This window comes from Lepidochelys olivacea (genome assembly GCF_965140295.1).
Source record: "Lepidochelys olivacea isolate rLepOli2 genome assembly, chromosome: 15".
NCBI lineage: Eukaryota > Metazoa > Chordata > Testudines > Cheloniidae > Lepidochelys > Lepidochelys olivacea.
Window position 1 is genome coordinate 33181608 of NC_140425.1, and position 19130 is coordinate 33200737.

The following is a 19130-nucleotide window of genomic DNA, read 5'->3' on the forward strand; positions in this document are numbered from 1 at the left end:
AGGGAGACTATGTGGAGCCCTCAGCATGCTGTGCTCAATCTCAGATGCAGCTGGCCACTTGGCCCAGGCCAGCTAACACTGTAGGCACAAGACACTGGGTGCCACCGTTCTGCCAAGGGGCTCTCAGCGTGAGACAGCTCAGAGCATGAGCGCCAGGGTCCGGTCTGCACCCGCCCTCCCAGTGCCAAGGCTCAAAGCTCAGGGGTGAAGCTGCTCCGGGGGGGCCAGCGTGCAGAGGGGCCGGCGTGACGGTGGGGAGGAAGCACAGAGCGTGGGGGAGGGACCAGGAGCATAGAGGACAGCAGGGTGACGGGCACAGAGAGCAGAGCCCAGCCAGGTTCACAGCATTAGCACCGCAGCGTAAGGGCTTGTGATGGAGCTGGCCAGGGCCTGGTCCCAGTTGCCCCCGTCCTAATGCCACATGGCCCTTGGTGTGGGCATCTGCGTCCCGCCAGGGCCCAGTGCTGGGGCTCACGGTGCTGCCCAGGCAGGCTGGGGGGCGAGGGGTGGCCCTCCCGGCCCTGCACAGTGCCCGAGTCAGGCATCACCCACCTGCGTGCGGGTCTCCCTGCAGGCAGAGGGCAGGCTGGATGGAAAGCACAGCCCCCAGCCCCCCAGACACAAGGTCTAGGGAAGCACCAGGCCCCTCAAGTGTGGCCCCCCGCCCACTCCCAGGCTGGTCCAGCTCCGGCCAGCCACTCCCAGAAGAGGATAGCGAAGGCAGCCTCCATCCAGCCCGGCCCTAACGAGCCGTGGGGCTGGTGTCGGATCTTCCCCACCTCCTGAGTGGGAGCTGACCCCAGGCCTGCTAGGACTGCTGTTGCCATGGCAGCCCAGATGGCTCCAGCAGAAGGGGAATAAGTGCCCGCTTTGAATAAGCCAGCAGCTGGTTTCCGACACAGCCCATTCAGCAGCCTGCAGATGGGCTGATTATTCCGAGCTTTTCAGTGGTTTCCCTTTATTCACTTGGACGTTAATGGTTCAGGATTGTCAAGCCGCAGCCCAGCCCCCCTCACCCCAGAGCACCCAGCCTGTGAGCGCTCAGTGCAGGGCACCTCCCCGTGCTTGGCACACGCCTGCCCCGTGTCGGGGGGCTCAGCAAGAGGCGCGGGCACGGGGGGAGGGACATTGCACAAGGAGCAGGAGGAGTGAAGGTGACTTGGCTGCATTTTCAGCATTAAAATTTAATTGGAGCTGCAGCAGATTCCTGGGCCATATGCAGCACGAGCAGGGCTGCTTGGACGGCCGGGGGTGGGGTGGGGGGGGACTGCTGTCGAGAAGATGGGGTGGAGTTTGCATGGTAATATCTTACCCAGGGATTCTCTCTCTTTCTCTCGAAAGCTCCAGCACAAAGAGGCTTGTACACCAGCCAACATCTCGCCCAGCCTGGGGTCCCTGCGTCGCGGTTTCTCATGGAAATCAGGTGAGGATGCTCTTATTTTGGTTTTCTCTTTTGTCTGGGTGAAACGGTCCCCTTCCCCTTGGTCACAGCCTTCTGTCGGGGTGTTTCTCCCGTGACTCAGCCTGTCCCCAGATGGCCAGCTTCTCGGCACCGCCAGCACTGGGGTGTGGTGTGTGCACAGAGACACTCCGATAACTAGGTGTTGATAAAACTCGGTGTGGAAACCAGAGGGGGATTTTCCTGCAGCTGTTCCCTAGCAAATGGGGACATACCTTGGAAAGGGGCCAGCGGGGACTGGCCTTCAGCTCGTTGGTTCATCACTAAAAATGTCCATTCGGTGCCCGGCTATTTCCCATCTATCTCTGAGTCATTCCTGGTGGGGAAACGGACACTAGCCTCACTGCAGTGTGAGGAGGCTAAGGGCACACTCTGCCTTCGCTAACTCCTTTGTTAAGTGGAATGATCAGTTGTTCGTTGTCATTGCCTTTTCCTAACCTCATTATCGGCCCTGTCTGCACGGAGTCCCTGCCGAACAATAGCACAGCTAGGCAGGCGCTGGGCGGATGCAGGGCTCCATTTTCAGCGCTGAGCAGCTGAGGGCTCAGATTAACTGATATGCCACTTGTTTGTATTTTCTTTCCAGAAGCATCTTTTTGATCCACATCAAGCATAGGGTTTAAGACAGGTAAATGGAACCTTGCATCATTTCCAATGCTCCCCGAAGGGAATGCAGTAAAAACGCTGGTTTAGTTCTCTGCCTTTAAACCACCATTTTCTCTAAAATATGGGAATTAGGAGCAATGCTGGGGGGAAAGGGACAGGGACACGGAGAGAGCCGAGAAAGTCCAGCCTATTAAGGGGACTTTAGTACATCCATTCCTGTCTGCAAAGAGTTAATCTGACAGATGCTACCACCGAGCATTTTGGGGTGCCATTTTCACATCCATTATTGCTCTGCCACCTTTTGCATTGGAAAATCTAACCCAACCCTGACAATCAAGGCAAGTCTAGAAATAATGGGATATTTAATGCCTAGCAGCTTCTCAAAACCCTAAGGAATGCCCCGATCTGCCTCTCTTAAAAATACATCAAAGGCCATAATCAAACTAGTTACTGAATGCCCAGCTAGTGCTATAGGCAAAGGAAGGCTTGCTTCAGAGCCAGACTCAGCCACTCCTGGAGTGCAGTAACATCCGACTGAATTCAGATTTCACACTCCGCCAGGAATCAAAATGAAGGAATACAAAGTCCTGCTATGGCAGAGTGAGGGGCAATGCCCAGACAGGGGAAGCGCAGAACAGCACTGAATGCCCAGAATGTTGAATCTTAGCAATCATGGTGTGTAAGTAACTCTAACTCTGCCCTGAAGAAAGCCATTCTCTCTCCCCACTCTGCTCTTCTGCTCACCTCCGCTCATCACACACGCTGCTCGCGTGACATGACTCGTGTAGGGTGGGCTCTTGTTCCTTCGTGCATTCTGCTCCTGCCGAGTGCAAAGCTGGGCTTCAGTCCTGGCTTCCTTTTTGTTTATCCCTTGCTTAACCTGAACAATACGGCTGCATATTCACATCTGCCGCATCCCCGCATGCTACGCTAGCTAAAGCTCCCTGCAACCAATGTATACACAAGCCAACAGGCAGCCCAAGACTGCAACCAGAAAGCACAGTTCAGTGGTGCCCAAAACGAACATTTTGTTAACTGCCACCAGCACATTGTCATTTGTTCTCTCCACTCGATTCCCAGGAACACATTCCACTTATGGCCCAACAAAGGGAGTGTGCTAAAGCTCTCAGTTCACTGGCAACAGGGCAATTACCTACCTTTAGAGAACCCAACCTCCATCTTACGGCCCCATGCCGGGAAACCCTGTGCTACATTCTTACTGGCTTCCACTGTGTCTATTCTAGCCGTGCAGGCAACCTTCCTACGGACTCCCGAGGACGGCCCCAGGTCCTATGGACGATCCTCAGTGCATGGTGTTCACCAAATGCATGCATGCCGGGGCTTCCTGAGGAGAGCCATTTTCATACAGACGGCTAATTGTTAGCTGGAATAATAATAACTAGCTGACAGCTGTGTCCCATCAGAGACTGTGCTGCAGTCATCTCTGCCCATTTCCAGAGGGGTTTAGCCAGGGCTCTTGTTGTTATGTTCATATTGATTTTGAACACAAATCATTAGCAAAGTCGGACTCTAATGGCTGCTGTCAGCTGACTGTATTTCAGCTAAATACAAAGGTGGGGCAGGACCCCAGTCACAGGTATCCTGGGGTGAATCCAGAGTAACTCTATTGAAGATGAAGCCTCTCGTGTAACTGAGATCAGAATCCGACCCAAACTCTCTGTAGCTTTACAGAAGATTGCAAGGAGTGCATGAGGCTGGGCGGGTTAGGATATTACGATCTGAAATGGGTAATTGTTTGGTGTGGACTTTCTATGCCTCCTTCATACACACACCGGGGCATAGCTGTGCATGGGCTCCAGGAAACTCAGAGAGGCTCCTTTCTAGCACTGCTGTTGGGAAGAAGCTGCAGGGGGCTTAGGGGTAATTTCCTGGGAGCAAGATTCTGCCCCAAGTGACTAGCACGAGATCCGTTGTCCGCTGCAAGTGAGCTCAGTGCTGGTGGTCAATGGAGGATGTCTATGGCTTTGTCTCCTAGTGACACAAAGAGGAAACGGGTCCTTTTTCAGCATCACTTCGGACACAGTGTAATAAAAGATGCTTCAATGGTTCTTGGCATTCTGCCCCACCTGTCCCCATGTTCACGCCACACAGAGACACACACATTGTGCAAATGTACATACAAGTTAGAGGTGGTCAAAACACCTGATTGCATCAAAAAAGTTTTTTTGTTTTTTTTCTTCCCCCAAAAATCAAATTTTGATCAAAAATGTAATTGAAAAATTGAAATTCAGAACATTTGGACCAACTTTAACAATCTAGTCAGCCCTGAAAACAACACAGGTGCACACACACACATCAGGTGGGGAAGCAGCTAGTTCAGGGGAAATCTAGGCAGTGGACAGCAGCAGCAAATGGAGATACACAACTATCTCGGAATGGTTCCAGACCCACCCTCCCCTTTTCCTGCAGAGAATCAGGTTTTGTACAGATTCCACACCCCAGACTAAGGGCCGGCTCCCTCTTCCAGGGCACAGGATGGTTCCTTTTATTGCTGTCTGTGATAGTGTGAATCACCGCAGCACGTGCCATGCAGGTGTTAGTAGGAGTAGCCCTGTAGGAAGGCATGACCATGAGCACGGGTTCTGGATCATGGCACAAGTAGCCGGGGGACCCAGCCCAATGAGGGGCTGGCTTGTTGACTGAGGAGCTGCTGGTGTCTGGGAATCATCTCTTTTGATTAAGCAGTGTCAGCAAAGTGACTCCTGCGGCACGCAGGGAGCCAGGCTTTTGCTCTTCCTGAACGGAAGACCCAATGCCCTGCCCTTCACCCCCATCAGGCCTGTCCCCCACCCCGGGGCGTGCTATGCAGCCGGACAGCAGGGAGCGCGCAGCATTGCGGCACGCCCAGCACTCCATGGCTCAGAGCTACGGCCCCAATTAGCTCGTGTTCCGCCTTCGTCTTCTCTCTCCTTCGGAATGTAAAGCTGGCTCCTTCCTAAGCCATGAACGGAAGCCAGTCCAGCCAGCGCCGAGTGACCCAGTGAGCCCTGCTCTGACACCGCACACGCCACTGGCAGACGCCATTTCTAATGAAGAGGATTTGATCAAATGAGACAGCGAGCGACTCTGGAGAAAGCTGGGGGCTTGGCTTCTGCATGCCCGAGCCCTGGAGATGCCCAAGCCAAAGGGGCTCCTTTGGAGGAGACTTGCATGCAGACATGGACGGCGCCACTAGCCACCCCTTTCCCAGACCAGTAGTGTCTTTGCTGTCATGTTTTCTCCTAGCTTAGGGTGGGGGTGGCCCCAGAGGACTGCAGTCTATCCATCTCTGTATCCCCAGGGACACAGCCAGTGTGGGACCTTTCTGTAGCCAGGAGAGGCTCTGCAGCTTCCTCTGAAAGCACCTTGCCCGGAAGAGGGGCCTATAGCCCCTGTGCCAGCCCAGCCCAGGGACGGGGAGCCTCTGGCACCGTCTCCTCTGAGCCCCCGTTTCCCACAGGGCGGCAGAGCATCGCAGGCAAGACTCTCCTGCTGGGGTGCTTATTAGTGCGGGGCTTCCCTTCGGTGCCACCTGGACCCCAGGAACTGGGGAGTTGGGTGGCCGTGGAAGGTGCCGCATGCTGTTCTCTTTTGCTGTGTTGGTTGCTTTCTTTTGCAGCTGCTAATGACTGACCTGAGGTCTGTTCACACACAGTCCCCTGCGCGGCCGGAGCAGCAAGACAAGATGGGGGGTTATTTTACAGTGTTCTCGTAGCCAGTGGCACCAGGTAGGACACGGGGCAAGCCACGCACAGTGGCACTAGCGGCTGGCACATGGGGTGGCCAGGCTCCCAGAGGGCAGCATCAGGCCTAGGCACCGCGTGGGTCCCACTCCAGCCTGGCAAAAGCCTGAGTGGGGAGGAACATTCCCATGGCAGTGAGAAGTGGCCCCTGAGCAACCTGGGGTGCTGGGCAGCCCTTCCCAGGGAGACAGTGCCTGAGCCGAAGTGCCTCACAGCGCGAGGGGGTGGAGTTCGAATGACGCCTGCCAGCTTGCCGGCTCTGCTCAGGCGATTCGTCCAGAAGCCCAGGAGGAGAGCCTTCCCTGTCCTTACTTGTTGGATGGGGCTGCGCTTCCCAAACTCCCACTGGCCTGGCTGGAGTTTAACTTGCTCCGCGTCTGTCCTGACAAGCAGCCCCCTATGCCCTTGTCCAGCCCTTTTCCTAGGCCTTGCGACCTGCTCTGAGCAGGACTCAAAGCCTGGACAGGTCTGAGCACAGGCCTGGGGCCAGCAGCCTCTGAGCTCTAATCCTGCCTCTCAGGCTCACGCCCCTCTGCAGCCTTGGCTATCGTCTCTGAGATCTGATTCTGCAGCTCCCAGGGCCTCTGCTTTGATTGGTGTGGAGATGAGGAGTCGTTAGTTAACCCTGGAAAGTTCTCTGAGAGTGGAAAGGGCCAGGTCTCCGCTGCAGAGAGTGCCCTAATGCTGCGCTGACCGGGATGAAGGAGCAGGGCACCTGGTGGGATCTAACAGCTTCGTTTGCCTTCTTTGCAGAGACACCAGATGTCTGCCTGAGGGATGCGCCATCTCGCTCCCCAGTGGGATTCCTGAGCCCTGGCGACCCGACGGCAGTGCTATGGCGGTGCCCTGGCAAGGAAGGGGCAGCAGTGAGTCACAGCACCTCAGACTGGCACCACGGGGAGCGGGTTTCGGTTCTTTGTCACAAATCCCCAAGAGCCAGTGTGGCTCCAGAGAGGATCACGCTGACTCGCTGGCCTGTGAGTGTGGCCATGAGGCTGCCTGCTCGGAGCTGCGGGAGCAGCACGCACAGGACACTGCCGAAGGTATTGCTTAGTGACGACATCCGGAAGATTTGAGACTGTAGCAAACGCCACGTGTCAGCCTGTGCGTGTCGACTGCCCGACAGATTGCGGCCCGGCCCGTGCCCCCCTTTCACAGGGGTAGACGGCTTGCAGTGGGAGAGGGCTGTGAGACGGAGTGTGGCTAAGGCTAGCTCTGGGTCAGCGGGGCTTTCTTGCCAGGGTCACTTCTCCGAGCCAGTGCAAATCCCGATGCCTCGGCCCTTTCACAGAGTTAGTTCCCTCGGGAGGAGAACAAGAGCTAAGGGCTGGGGAACGTTCTAGATGGTTACAAATGGGTGTGACGCCAAAGCAGTTCATGCTTGTCTGAAACCTCCCCCGGAAAGAGAACTGATTCCTTAGGGCTCCCCCACCCCGCCCTTGGGGCAGTGGGCCAGGAAGGCGGGGCTGGGTTTGTAGTGTCCATCTGCAGATTACCCTCAGGGCTGAGAGGACAGACTGCCACTGGGCTCAGCGCTGGTGCAGGCTACTGCATTCGCCCGATCTGCATGAATGATGGTGCTTAGCCTTTCTGGCTCGCTGGGGTGCTCCCCTCCCCCTGAGTGATATACCGGGGTGCTAGGAGCTGAGGGATCACCTGGCCGTGGTGGTAGCTCTGGAAATACTGAATGGGAAATGGTGGCGGTGGGAGGAGCTTAAGGAACAAGTTCATCCCACTGGCCTTTCGTCACCGGCTCATGCCATGACTTCTCTGCTCCGGTGAATGTTCCTTTTGTGAATGGTGCCGAGCCCAGTAGCAATGGAGCTGGGGTGGGGGCCAGCGAGCCTGCTCTGAGTTCCTTGAGCCCCCGGAGAGGCTTGTGTGGTGTGATCTCCTCGTGTCAGGGCGAGAGCTCGGGGCTCAGAGGGACCCAGGCTGCTCATTGTCTCTATCACCTGCAGGCTTTTCTCTGCCATACCTGTCCTGCGCAGCTGGTGTCAGGCTGTAATAAGGGGAGAGTGCCTCAAGGAGATTGGCTTGCCCCGAGGCCTGTGTGCTGGGCTGTGTGTTTAAAAACCTGTCAGCCTCCAGGAGCAACGTGGAGCACGCGGGCGGGAATGCCACCTCTCAGAACTCCCCTGAGCCACCGTCCTCCATCACCATGCTAAGCAAGCGCCGCGTTCCCCTGGTAAACGTAACAACTCCAGCACTTTCCTGCTGCTGGGAGGTGGGTGGGAGCGTGCCCCAGGGAGGTCAGGGAGCAGCTTCTGCAGGCAGGGTGCTGTGGTGGGACTTGCAGGTCGGATTCTTTTAGGAAAATTAGCTGCAGGTGTGTTCCCGTTCAGTGAGGGACTCTCCGAGAAGCCAGCATGGAGGGCCTCGCGCCAGGGAGCTTGCATCGGGCGAGTCTAGCTATTTCCCATGTGTGTCAGCACAGTGTGTGAACACTGCAGCGTCTGTAGAGCGGGGGGACGGAATCTCCTGGCTGTATCTACCTACTCCTGACGAGAGAGGAGCCGAGGGAGCCAGGTGGGGGCATAGAGTGCCCCGTTTGGTTCCAGGGGGTTATTTCCTTGTTTCCTTTCCCCCTCACTTCCCATCCCTGAGACATTCCCTAGTCCATGTGACAGATGGAGCCTGCCTTAGCTAGGAACCTTCTGCTTCTCCTGCTTCACAGCTGCAGTTAGTCTCTTCTGGTTGTTCACTGTGGTTCTGTGCTGCTCCATGGGCATGCTGGGGAGAGCCCCCAAGCCAAGCATCCTCAATACGCCCAGCCTGCCGGGTTCATGGTCAGGCCGTGGGGGAGAGCCAGAAGACAGATCTTCACTGTTCTTTGGAATTCCATTTGTTTCCCTACTGGGCCCCTGCTCGCAAGACAGCAGCTACTCAGAGCGGGACAGAAATAGCTTTGTCTCTCCAACAGCTGATGCGCTGCCAGCTCATGGCCTTTGCCCCAGCCACCAGCTTAGTGCAATTGCACAGTGTTCTCCTAACCCTGTTACCCATTTCCTTCCTCTGCTTCTTCTGGCACACTCCTGCCCCGTAGATCGGACGCATTTAGCTCTGATGGGCTGGCAGCTCCTTGGCTCGGTCACTACGGGCCCGTCTCCACCGCCTGTGGCAGCGATCAACAGGCTCGGGCTGGTGGAGCTGGGGCTGCCGTGTGGCTCGGCCTGGGGCTCGGGCTCTGAAGGCCAGGAAGCCGGGCGGGCTTTGGAACCCGAGCTCCAGCCTGGGACGCCACACCAAAGCCCTGGCTGGGCAGCGTGAGCCCTGCAAACCCGGGCTGGAGGCTCGCTGCTGCGGGCAGTGCAGACAGACCCCAAGAGCCTGACTCTCACCTGCCCTGGAGCTGTGGGCAGGATTCCCTCCTAGCTGGTGTGAGTGAGGGGAGCGCGCTGGCTTGGTAGCTGTGGAGATGCTTCTGCACAGGGGTGCATGGCAGCAGGAGGGGCCGAGCGCTCTCCTAGGCCAGGACGGTGCTAGGGGCTGCATTTGCAAAGTGCTTTATTCTCCAGTTCGGTTACTTAGGGTCACACAGGCCAGTTCTAGCCTCAGAATAATGAGCCACTAACATTCCAAATCCCGGCCCGATAGCCCAAAGGCGTCTCCTGCCGCTAGATACCAGGAGCTGCTCCTGGCCTATGACAGCAGCATGGGCTAAACTCCAAGGAGGTGCATCCCCCACCAGCAAGTGGGACTAACTGGTGCGTTGTGCATGTATATTACCGTGCTAAGTTCTTAACGTACTAACCCAGGAAGATCTCCCTGCCCTCACAGACTCTGCCCCCCCAGCCAGGCCTGCTAATGCCGCTGGAATATGGAGTAAGTTACTTGCGAACGAACTAACCCACTAACTGGCTGTAATGCATGCACTACTAACCCGGCTTGTTTCACCTCCTACTAACCGGGGACAGCAACATTGCCTTTAAAGGGGAACGGAAAAGCTTGCGTAAGTATGTCTGCAAAGAAGCCAGTCAAGTTGCCGCCCCAGGAACAGAATCTACGTGCAGTGTCAAACATTACAAACACAGCGAGGGAATCGGTGGGGAGCTGCTCCTCCATGTACCTGACAGGGCCTGAGTGCACGATTCTGTCTTTCCCCAGCAACATGGGGTAGCGCTCCAGGAACACCAGAGAGCCAGACTCTCTGCTTTGCTGTCGGTGCTGGAACTCCCACAACACCTGCAGAGGAAAGACAGACACTGCTTCGCCGGTCTTGGCAGGTCACTAGAGGAAGGACTGATTTTCCAGGGGTGTTTCTGTCTGTAACGCTGAAGTCTGCATGTGGATTCTGCTGCTGACTAGGGATCCTAGACTGGGTTTATTGACAAAAGCTTTTCAGTTCCTTTTTAAGTCACTAGATCTCTCTCTCCTGTGACTAACAAATTTCCAAACTGAATTAAACAAACTAACCTTTGCTGCTTTTCTCTCCATTTCTCTTTCCTAGTTCTGTTCCTGAACTAAGATGCCCTCTCTGGTTATGACATGTGGCTCTTTATTAACTGCTTGTACTAATCTCTTCTTAGTTGGTTCTATATGCTACTAACACACACTCTTTGGCTCCTTAACTTTCTGCTGCTCTTCACCATGACAAATGAATGAAGAGGTGTTCCCCCACCCCTCCGACAGACCCCTGTCCATGCGACCCTGCTACGTTATGCGGCTGTCCTTCTTTTCAGAGCAGCTGAACATCTTGAACTCCCATTAAGTGCAATGAGAAAGGAAGTTGCTCAGGAGTTTTGAAAATTAGGCCACTGGTTTTCAATCAACTTTATGAGGCCAAGAGAAAACAATGCTATTCACAGGCTTTATAAAACGGTTTGGAGTGGCATGTTTCACATACTGGCCAGTCACTTCGTAATTTGTATTTGCCAGAAGGTCCAGTGAAGCTAATTTGCAGAGAGACCCTGTTAAAAAGCAATTAAGAAACTGCAGTCCCCACCCGTACCCCAAACTCTTGAATTGCTTGGAACGCTGCCTGGTTCATCTGTCATTGGGAATGGCCTCCACATCAGCCTTAGTGCCTCTGTTACTCCTGAGCTTTGGGACGGACATGGGGCGCTCTCAGCTTGTGCCGGGCCAGGACTCAGTTTCTTTGGATCTCCACTGGTTTCCTTTTGGCACTGATGCATGTGGAAAGCAGTTGCCAACCTCAAGCGCCTAACTGCCAGGAGCCGAGGGGCTGAACCTCTCTGGTCGATTGGCACTTGTTGTACTTACTCCTGGTCCCTAACCGAGAGCATGGGAGGTGACGGGCAGGGAGAGGAACAGGCCATGTTGTCTAGAGGGAAATCTGCCGTCGAGGCGTTTAACGTATTTCATGATGCACTAACATTGGGCCTAGTTGTGAGGTCTCGTTCAGCTTTCACTCCACCTGCATGGGCTGCATTCCCTTTGCCTTCTCTGGGAGTTTGCCAAAGTACAGGCGACAGGGTTTGGCCCATCCACTGTGCCTTTGGCATGCAAACCAGGAATATCCGCTAGCTCACTAGCATCCCCTCGGGGGGCCTGCAGTGATTAACAGGACTAACCTAACCCCTGCATGGATGGAGAGCAATGCTGGTTGCTGTCCTTTTAACTGCACTTAAATACTGAAGGCAAAAGCCCGATTCCTAAATCAATCAGTGATAATAGCTGGAGTGGGAACTTGACGCCCTTAACCACCCCAAAGGCTATGCATGAAGCCTGCAGCACAGGGTACCTGGCCAGGCAGTGGGTCCCTCCTGCACTGCTCCGGGGGGAGGAAGGTGCCAAACCAACAAAACGTGGCTGCTAACGGGCTGAGGAGACGTGGGTAGCAGGAGCGGCAGGGGGCTGTGAACCAGAACATTGCTGCTCAGAGCTGGGGCGGGGGTGATAATGTAACATGTGTGTGTGTGGCTGGCATCATCGTGAGATGTTCCACGGAAAGTCGTGCATGGGCGGGGGAGCAAAGGGAGGTGCCCCGGTGAGGTTCAGCTGGGGAGATCGCAGTGGCTCCAGGGCAGTGTGGAGAGCTCCCCAGCTAGGGAGCAGAGCCAGTGGGCAGAGGTCAGAGAGCTCAGGGAGAAGATGGCAGGAGTGAGAGGAGGGCGCAGTGAGAACAGGGAGGGGGCGCAGGCAGAGAGGAGAGCAGCACCAGTCCAGGGGCAGAGCGGGACCAGATGCAGCGTGGTACTGGCTTACCGAGCACCTGTCCCCATTCCCCCGCTGTTAGCTCCGCTGACAGGGCGGGGTGAGTTTGTCCCTTCTGTGCATCTCAGCGTGGCCGAGGGCTACACACGAGATCCTCTCCTGGAACTGCCTCCACTCGGGAGCAGCCTGGCTTTGACACTCAGGCAAGCAGAACTCACGGGAGGAGAGTGTCCGCCCGGACAGACAGACAGACAGACAGGTGCACTCTGCAGCCAGGAGCATCGCTTGCTCTCCAGGTGTGGGTGCTCTCCAAGAGCAACTCTGCCCAAGTGCTTTATGGATCTGGCCTGTAAGTGATTGGAGCCTCTCTTGCTCGTGAGACGCTCCGGGGCTCACTCCCCTTTCGCTGCTGTCTAACTGCTAACAGCTGTTCTGCTTTGCCTTGAGACGTGTAGCTGGAGAAGGACCCACAGCGTGACTCGGTCTTTATGCCAGTTTATTGCCTGTTTCTGTAGCAGACCCCCCCACACCTTTAACCCCTATGTGTTTCTGTACTAACCACCGTGACCTGTTCCTTTCAGGCTGATATTAACGACTTGCTGGGGATCTCGCCACTAACCTAACTGCCTCCTCTCGATTATCTCTCCGGGTCCGTGTGTGGCAGTGATGTGGCTGGTGTATTTTTACCTAACATACTAACTAGTCAGGAGGCTGCCCGACCCTGACTGCTCCCTGCTTTATTAACATACTAAAACCTCTCTCAGGGCTGGGCTCAGAATGGGTTTGGGGGTCCATTGTTCCATGTGCTTCCTTGGAGAGTGGGGTTGTGATGCACCCCCAAATCGAGGTGCGAGCACGACTTGCCCTTTCAGGGTACGGCAAGGGGTAGAGTATCTGGCTGCCTTGGATCAGCATGAACAGTGATGCAGGTTTGCCCAGCTGGGATGGGGCCCTCCAGGAGAAGGAGGGCATGCAGGCTCAGCCTGGGCACAGCGAGGCTGGCTCAGATCACGGGGAACCCGAGCTAGGTTAAATCGGGGTGATCTGGCACAAGGCCTGGCAGAGAAAGCGAAACCTTCCTATTTTGCAGGTGAGCGAGAATCTGCCCAGAATAATGTAGCAACCGGGGAACCAGCATTTCAGCCTCGGTGGTGTTCAAAGCGTGCCCGTGCCCCAGCCCGGGAGCTGCGGCCGAGACACTGTCTGGAAGGGCTGGGAGAGCCTGGGCTTGACCGCTGGCCAGCCCCTCACTGTTGTGTTAAGGTGTCTATCACTGCTTTCAGTGACCTGAGACTCCCCCGCTGCTCATGACCTAACCAGTCCGCCAGGCAGCAGGTGCTAAAAGGCTGGATTTGCTCATCCCAGGAGATGAGTGGAACACGTGAGCCCCAAAGGCCAAACCTATGTCTGTGCCAACCTCTGCGGGACTCGGCATTTGGAAGCTTCCCTGACTTTCTCTGGGTCCCCTGCTCTTCTGGTCTGTTGGTTTGCACGGGCTGGAACCCTGGGGCCTGAGGGGTAGGAGCCGCTGGGAAGACTGCAGTCTCCACAGGAGAAGTATGCTCCCATCTGCACGGCGAGGTCCTCGGCTGCCAAGGGCAGCGATGCAGGGCGGGGACAGGGAGCACATGGAGAGGTTCTTACAGAATGGGCGGCTTTGCTTGGCTGGCTCTGTTGCTCTGCTCCTTGTCACTGCGCACGTTCCCTGCTTGGCGCCCGGGTGCCCTTTGGGTTCAGGTGGCTTCCCATCTCTGGCTGGGCAGGGGCAGAGATTTGCCCCCCGCCTGTGCAAGTGCAGTGACTCCAGGGATCCAGCGTGGCAAGGGAACATGGGGGTCACCTGCAGCCGCCCGCTCCAGACCCAGCTCCTGTCCTGCGTTGTGCTGCTTCTCGGCCCCCAGGCAGGCAGCGATCCCCCCTGAGCGGGTCACAAGGCTGGGCTCCCCATTTCCCTCCAGGGGCTGTAGGGCTCTATGCCTGCTGGGCTCGACATGGATTTCCAGGGAGACCGGAGAGCTGGGGGATGTTGCACGGCAGCGTCACGTTGAGGACAAGGGCGTGACCGGCCTCTGGCACGATGCTGGGCAGCACATGGAGGGAGCCGAGGGGAGAGCTGGGGCTGGTGTATGAGGAGAAGTGAAAACCTGCAGCTAAGGGGGATGGCAGGAGCCCCCAGGAGTTGGCCCTGTGAGCAGGGAGGGAGGGAGGGGATGAATGAGGGGGCCCAGGGGAGCATGTAGGAACCTGGAGATGAGGGACAGGAGAGCTGGGGCAGGCAGCAGCGCCGCCCGGGGCAGACCTTCCTCAGGACAGTGGCTAGCTGGCCTAATAGCACTTCCAGCTCTAACATCGGGGAGCAGGGATCTCCCCGCGTGCCGAGGCTGGCCAGGTTTTAGATCCAGGGCAGGGTCACCCCAGCAAGCGACGGCAAACCCCCAAGAGTCCCCTCCTCCTGTTCTCTGGGCCTCACCCCGGCGGATTAGGCACGGCGCTCTCCCTGCGTCGGTGGCCAGCGCTGGGCTCAGCGGGACAGCTGCCGTGCACACCTCACTGCTGCCGGGGGCACTTGGGCCAGGTAACGCTGGCTGCTGAGGGAGGCAGGAACCAGCCTAGAAGGGCCATTTGTCTGCTTGTCTGCGGCAAGTCCTGTGTTCCTGGGTACAGGAGAGTCAGAGCAGGTGACAGCCCCCAGGACTGCTCCTCTCCCCTGCCCCGCAGTCGCTGTGCGCAGGCCCAGAGGGGCAGTCTGAGAGCCAGAGGCCCCAGGGATGGGGGGACGGATGGTGACGAGACACTGTCTGGAAGGGCTGGCCCGGCAGCCCCCGTTTCCAGGGGTGAGCAGTGTCTGATGTTCCCTGCGGGGAGCGAGACCGGGAGACGACAGAGGGAGTTTGCAGACGAGTCTCAGGCTGCTCGTGCCCCAGCTTGTCACTTTCAGGTTTCACAAACCCTGCTGCCAGCACCCCCAGGGGCTGCCCCACAGTCTCCAGGGGCCGCGGGGGGGGGGGGGGGGAAATCCCTGCCATCCCACAGCCTTGCTGCTCTCAGGTTTCAGCTCCTGGGTAGAATGGGGCCCTCTAGGGAGGGATGCTCCTAGTCCCTCTAGAGCCAGAGAGCTCTGGCCATGGCCAGGTGAATAGGCATGTGAGGGGAGACAGACAGACAGATGGACAGACCAGTGAGACAGCAGTCTAAATCTTGGGGAGGATGCTGCAGGCCCAGCACTGCCTCGACTGGGCAGCCTGGAGACGGCTCCCTTCCTTGCAGCTGCACTAAGCCCAGGGCCCAGAGCCGCTCACTGCTCCTCGCAGAAAGGGGAGACGGAAGGGGCCAGTTTGGTCACGTCTCCCTCTGTCCTGATTGTTCCCTATTGCACATTACAGCCTGCTGCTGGCTTTTCAGTGATCCCGGCGATGGCACACCCAGCCCTTGCCTTGGGAGACGGTTCCATAGCCTCTCAGACCAGGCCATTGGGCCATTTCTCCAGGCTCTGCGTGTGTCTCTCTGATGGTGCCGAGTGTGTGTGTGTGTGTGTGGTGTGTGTGTCTCTGATGGCTCTGTGTGCATGTGCGTGTCTGTGTGTGCAATGGCTCTGTGTGTGTATCTCTGATAGCTCTGTGTGTGTGTGTGTGTGTGTGTGTAATGGCTCTGTGTGTGTGTGTGCGCAATGGCTCTGTGTGTGTGTGTGTATCTCTGATGGCTGTGTGCGCGTGTGTGTGCAATGGCTCTGTGCGTGTACGTGCAATGGCTCTGTGTGTGTGTATCTCTGATGGCTCTGTGTGTGTGTGTGCAATGGCTCTGTGTGCGTGTGTGTATCTCTGATTCATAGATTCATAGATATTTAGGCCAGAAGGGACCATTATGATCATCTAGTCTGACCTCCTGCACAATGCAGGCCACAGAATTTCACCCACCACTCCTAAAAAAGACCTCACACCTATATCTGTGCTATTGAAGTCCTCAAATTGTAGTTTGAAGACCTCAAGGAGCAGAGAATCCTCCAGCAAGTGACCCGTGCCCCATGCTGCAGAGGAAGGCGAAAAACCTCCAGGGCCTTCCAATCTGCCCTGATGGCTGTGTGTGCGTGTGTGTGCAATGGCTCTGTGCGTGTGTGTTGCTCCCACGCCGATAGTGACTGTTACTCTGGTGTCTGGTTCGTAGGGTCCTGGTGCGGAGGGCGGCCGAGCTAGCTGGACCATGCTGCCTGCACAGGGCTCCGTTGCAATCAGCGGGGGCTGCCCAAGAGACAGGTTCCCATGCAGGCTGCCCCTGGGGAGAGGCGTTAGTGAGGCTCAGGAAGGGGTCAGAGCTAAGCTACCTGCATGCGATGGTGGGGCTGGACGGGGGCTGCGTTCCTGCCTTAGGTCTGCTGTAGTTCGAGGCCAGGCTGGTGTTTGACCGGGCGGTGGCGGTTGCTGGACGGGGGCTCCCTGGAGGGGATGGTTTCCAGAGCACATGGACTAACAGCCTAGCCAGCACCTTGCAGAGGAACCAGTAACACGAGCACCACGGGCAGCCTCCAGAGCCACATGCTCCTCTCATTGCTCAGCGGGGGCAGCTGCCCGGCTTTGCTGGCCCTGGCCGCAGCCTGTCCCCTGTGCTTTTCCCTGCTGGAGCAGACAGGGTGTTGTAGTGGGCAAGAGGCTCTGCAAAAGGGCTGGGGGTGGGAACTCCTTGCCTCTCACCCCCGCTTTGCCAGGTGGCCTTGAGTGAGCTGCCCCATGGGATGGGATAATGATGCATGAATGAGTTCGGGCCGCCTGAGCTCCCCTCTGATAGCCCCTTACTCCAGGAGGTCAGTGGACGGAGGCTGGAGGAGGGGGCAGAGGCTGGCTTTCCGAGGGCTGGTTGGTTATTGTTCACTCCCCCCATCCCTCCCAGCGGGATCAGAAACTCATGCATCCCAACAGCTGCCCCGCCCCAGAAAGTGACAGGCCTTCCAGCAGGACGTCCGCAAGGACCCGAAAACTCATCGGCCCCAGCTGCTAGCTACACATCCAGGTATCTGCACTCCTGGCTCACAGGGGTGCCGAGCGCCCGCAGCTCTGGCTGGCTCCCACCGGCGTCAGGGTGCTCAGGCCCCAGCTGGGCCTCATCCTGCAGCTGCGGCTTGTGCAGTGTCTCCCTCTAGCGGCTGGTGCTCGAGAAGGATAAAAGCCGCTCACCGCTAAGCTTGTTCCTTCTGCCCAGGCGGTAGTGGCCTGGGATTTTTGAGCAGAAGGCCTTAGGTCCAGTCACCGCTGCCAGCCCGTGTTGGGGCAGTTGTTACACAGCCAAAGGTCCAAGCCAGGAGCAGCACCAGGGGCTCGTGGCCCCTTGGTTTGTTTCTGCCCGTGTATTGTACAGTGGCACCTTTATAGGGCACTGGGCCGCTCGGGACAGGCCTTTGCTTTATGGTCTCATGACCTAATCGCTGCGGTTTTGCCACAAGCCTCGGACCTTCCATCCTCTGCCCTAGGTCCTTGTGTCTCTGTGCAGAGCCACCCGTAGGTGGGTGTGGGCCGGTTCTGGCCCTGGTTCTCACTGCGCATTGGAGGGCTCCTTTCTCTTGCACAGCAGAAACAAAACTCCCATTGCAGAAGCATCTCATAAGCAAGGGGTGCATTTGACAAGTGGGGAACAACCCAGGGCCTGACCCTCTCCCCTTTACTCTCTGAGTCGGGCTCACTCACAGGGTAGGGTCAGCCAGGAAGCAGAGTGAGGCCCATAGCATTCCAAACGGAAGGGCTCTAGGGGAAAAATTAAGATAATAAAAAACCCCAAAGCAAAGAGAAACCTGCTGCTAGCAGAACCAGATTGTTCTCCTCCTCCGGATACCCACTCCCCTTCAGGGTCTGCCATGGGCCGCTGCTCGTGTGGGGAATGGAGACCGCCCCCGTGGAAATGACTGCCTTTGCTGACGGCGTGCTCACCTGAACAGTTCAGATACAATTGTTCTTATTCACTGGTCAGGAACCTGTTTCAGAAGAGCTTTTGTACCACACAAAGGTCTACGAGCAGCAGCGATGCAAAGGGAGTTGTGGGGAAATGAGATGCAAAGCTGCCTTATTTAAATGCTAGACAATCCCTGGCACACATGCCTGCAGAGCTGCAAGGACCAGAGGCTGGACTAGGCTTCCTAGAAGCAAACGTGGGGGAAAGAGTCTGGGGCTGCGGTCCCCGGAGGAAAAGAATCAAGTGGATCCCACTGCCACTAATTTTTCCAAGTAACAGGAAAAAGCCTTTGATGGGCTGGGTGACCTGGACCCAGTAGAATAATGCCTGACCCAAACCTGGCCTGAACCCAAGGTGAGCTTTAACTGGAACTGGGTATAAGAATTTGGTTCCCTATATTCTCCCTTCTGCGTCTTCTGTACTCTGGGCAGGACTGGATCTGAAATGGCTGGGGCTCTGGAATGGCAGGCAGGCAGGCTGGCTTCATAAGATCGCCAGCTCAGGTCTGCATGGGGTGTGGACAGCTCAGGTCAGGTCCCCAGAAGCACCCAAGCCCTGGAGTATTTCTACAGCCTCAGCCCTGGGAGATTTGCCCCTCGCTGTGCATCTCACTTTCATGGAGCGTTAGCTTTGTATAATAGTAATGCAGTGGGTGACGAGCCCTGGCACCCTGCAGCCCAGTCAGTTAGAGCATCCCCCAGCAGCCCAGCACCAAGGAGAATTAACAGCCTGGTCAGTTAGCACGGCCCCAAAGGCCAGTGCATCCAGCCCAAGGCCCTTCCCGCAGCCCTGTCAGACTGATGCCTGGGGGCGGGGGCGAGAGGGGTTGGGGAGAGAACATCACACAGCTGGGACCGGCCTTTGTGCGGCTCTGGAGAAGCAGGCTCTTGGCCCCACGGGTGTTGCCCGCGGAGAAAACCAGCGCCAGCAGGCATGCCGCGGATCTGTGAACAGCCCTGGCTGTACGTGTGCCTGGGGCTCCCGATGGACGGTGACCACTGGCTCAAGCCTGTAACGTCTGCTCTAAACATGTCAACTCTGCAAATGCCTCTGCAGCCCCGTGTCTTTGTGTGGTGCCACGGTGGGTGCTCCCTGCCCCCTTTCCCTCCCAGCAGGAAGGGGCAGAGCAAAGGAAGCTGCTGCTGCAGCCAGGCCGGGGTTTGCGGTGCGTCAGCCCAAGAGCTGTGCAGGTGCTGGGCCCGGGAACCTGGACAGCCCAGCTATCAGAAAGCCCCGGGAGGCGACTGCAGCTGAAGAGATCGTTGCGTGTG

The 19130-nt window shown here is 57.0% G+C and overlaps 1 protein-coding gene and 1 long non-coding RNA gene across 2 annotated transcripts in view; one reads left to right on the forward strand and one right to left on the reverse strand.

Moving 5' to 3' along the window:
- CRYBB1 (crystallin beta B1) overlaps positions 1-1435 on the reverse strand; it is a 31637-nt gene extending 30202 nt beyond the window's left edge. Inside the window, exon 1 of the mRNA XM_084649007.1 lies at positions 1313-1435. The gene's annotated coding sequence lies outside the window, so the exon portion shown is untranslated. The remainder of the gene's footprint in view (positions 1-1312) is intronic.
- Positions 1000-18906, forward strand: LOC311531557. The gene is made up of 4 exons (XR_014714241.1): positions 1000-1154; positions 1342-1423; positions 2046-5793; positions 6562-18906. It is a non-coding gene; the product is annotated as an uncharacterized lncRNA (long non-coding RNA).
- Positions 18907-19130: the final 224 nt, after the last annotated feature.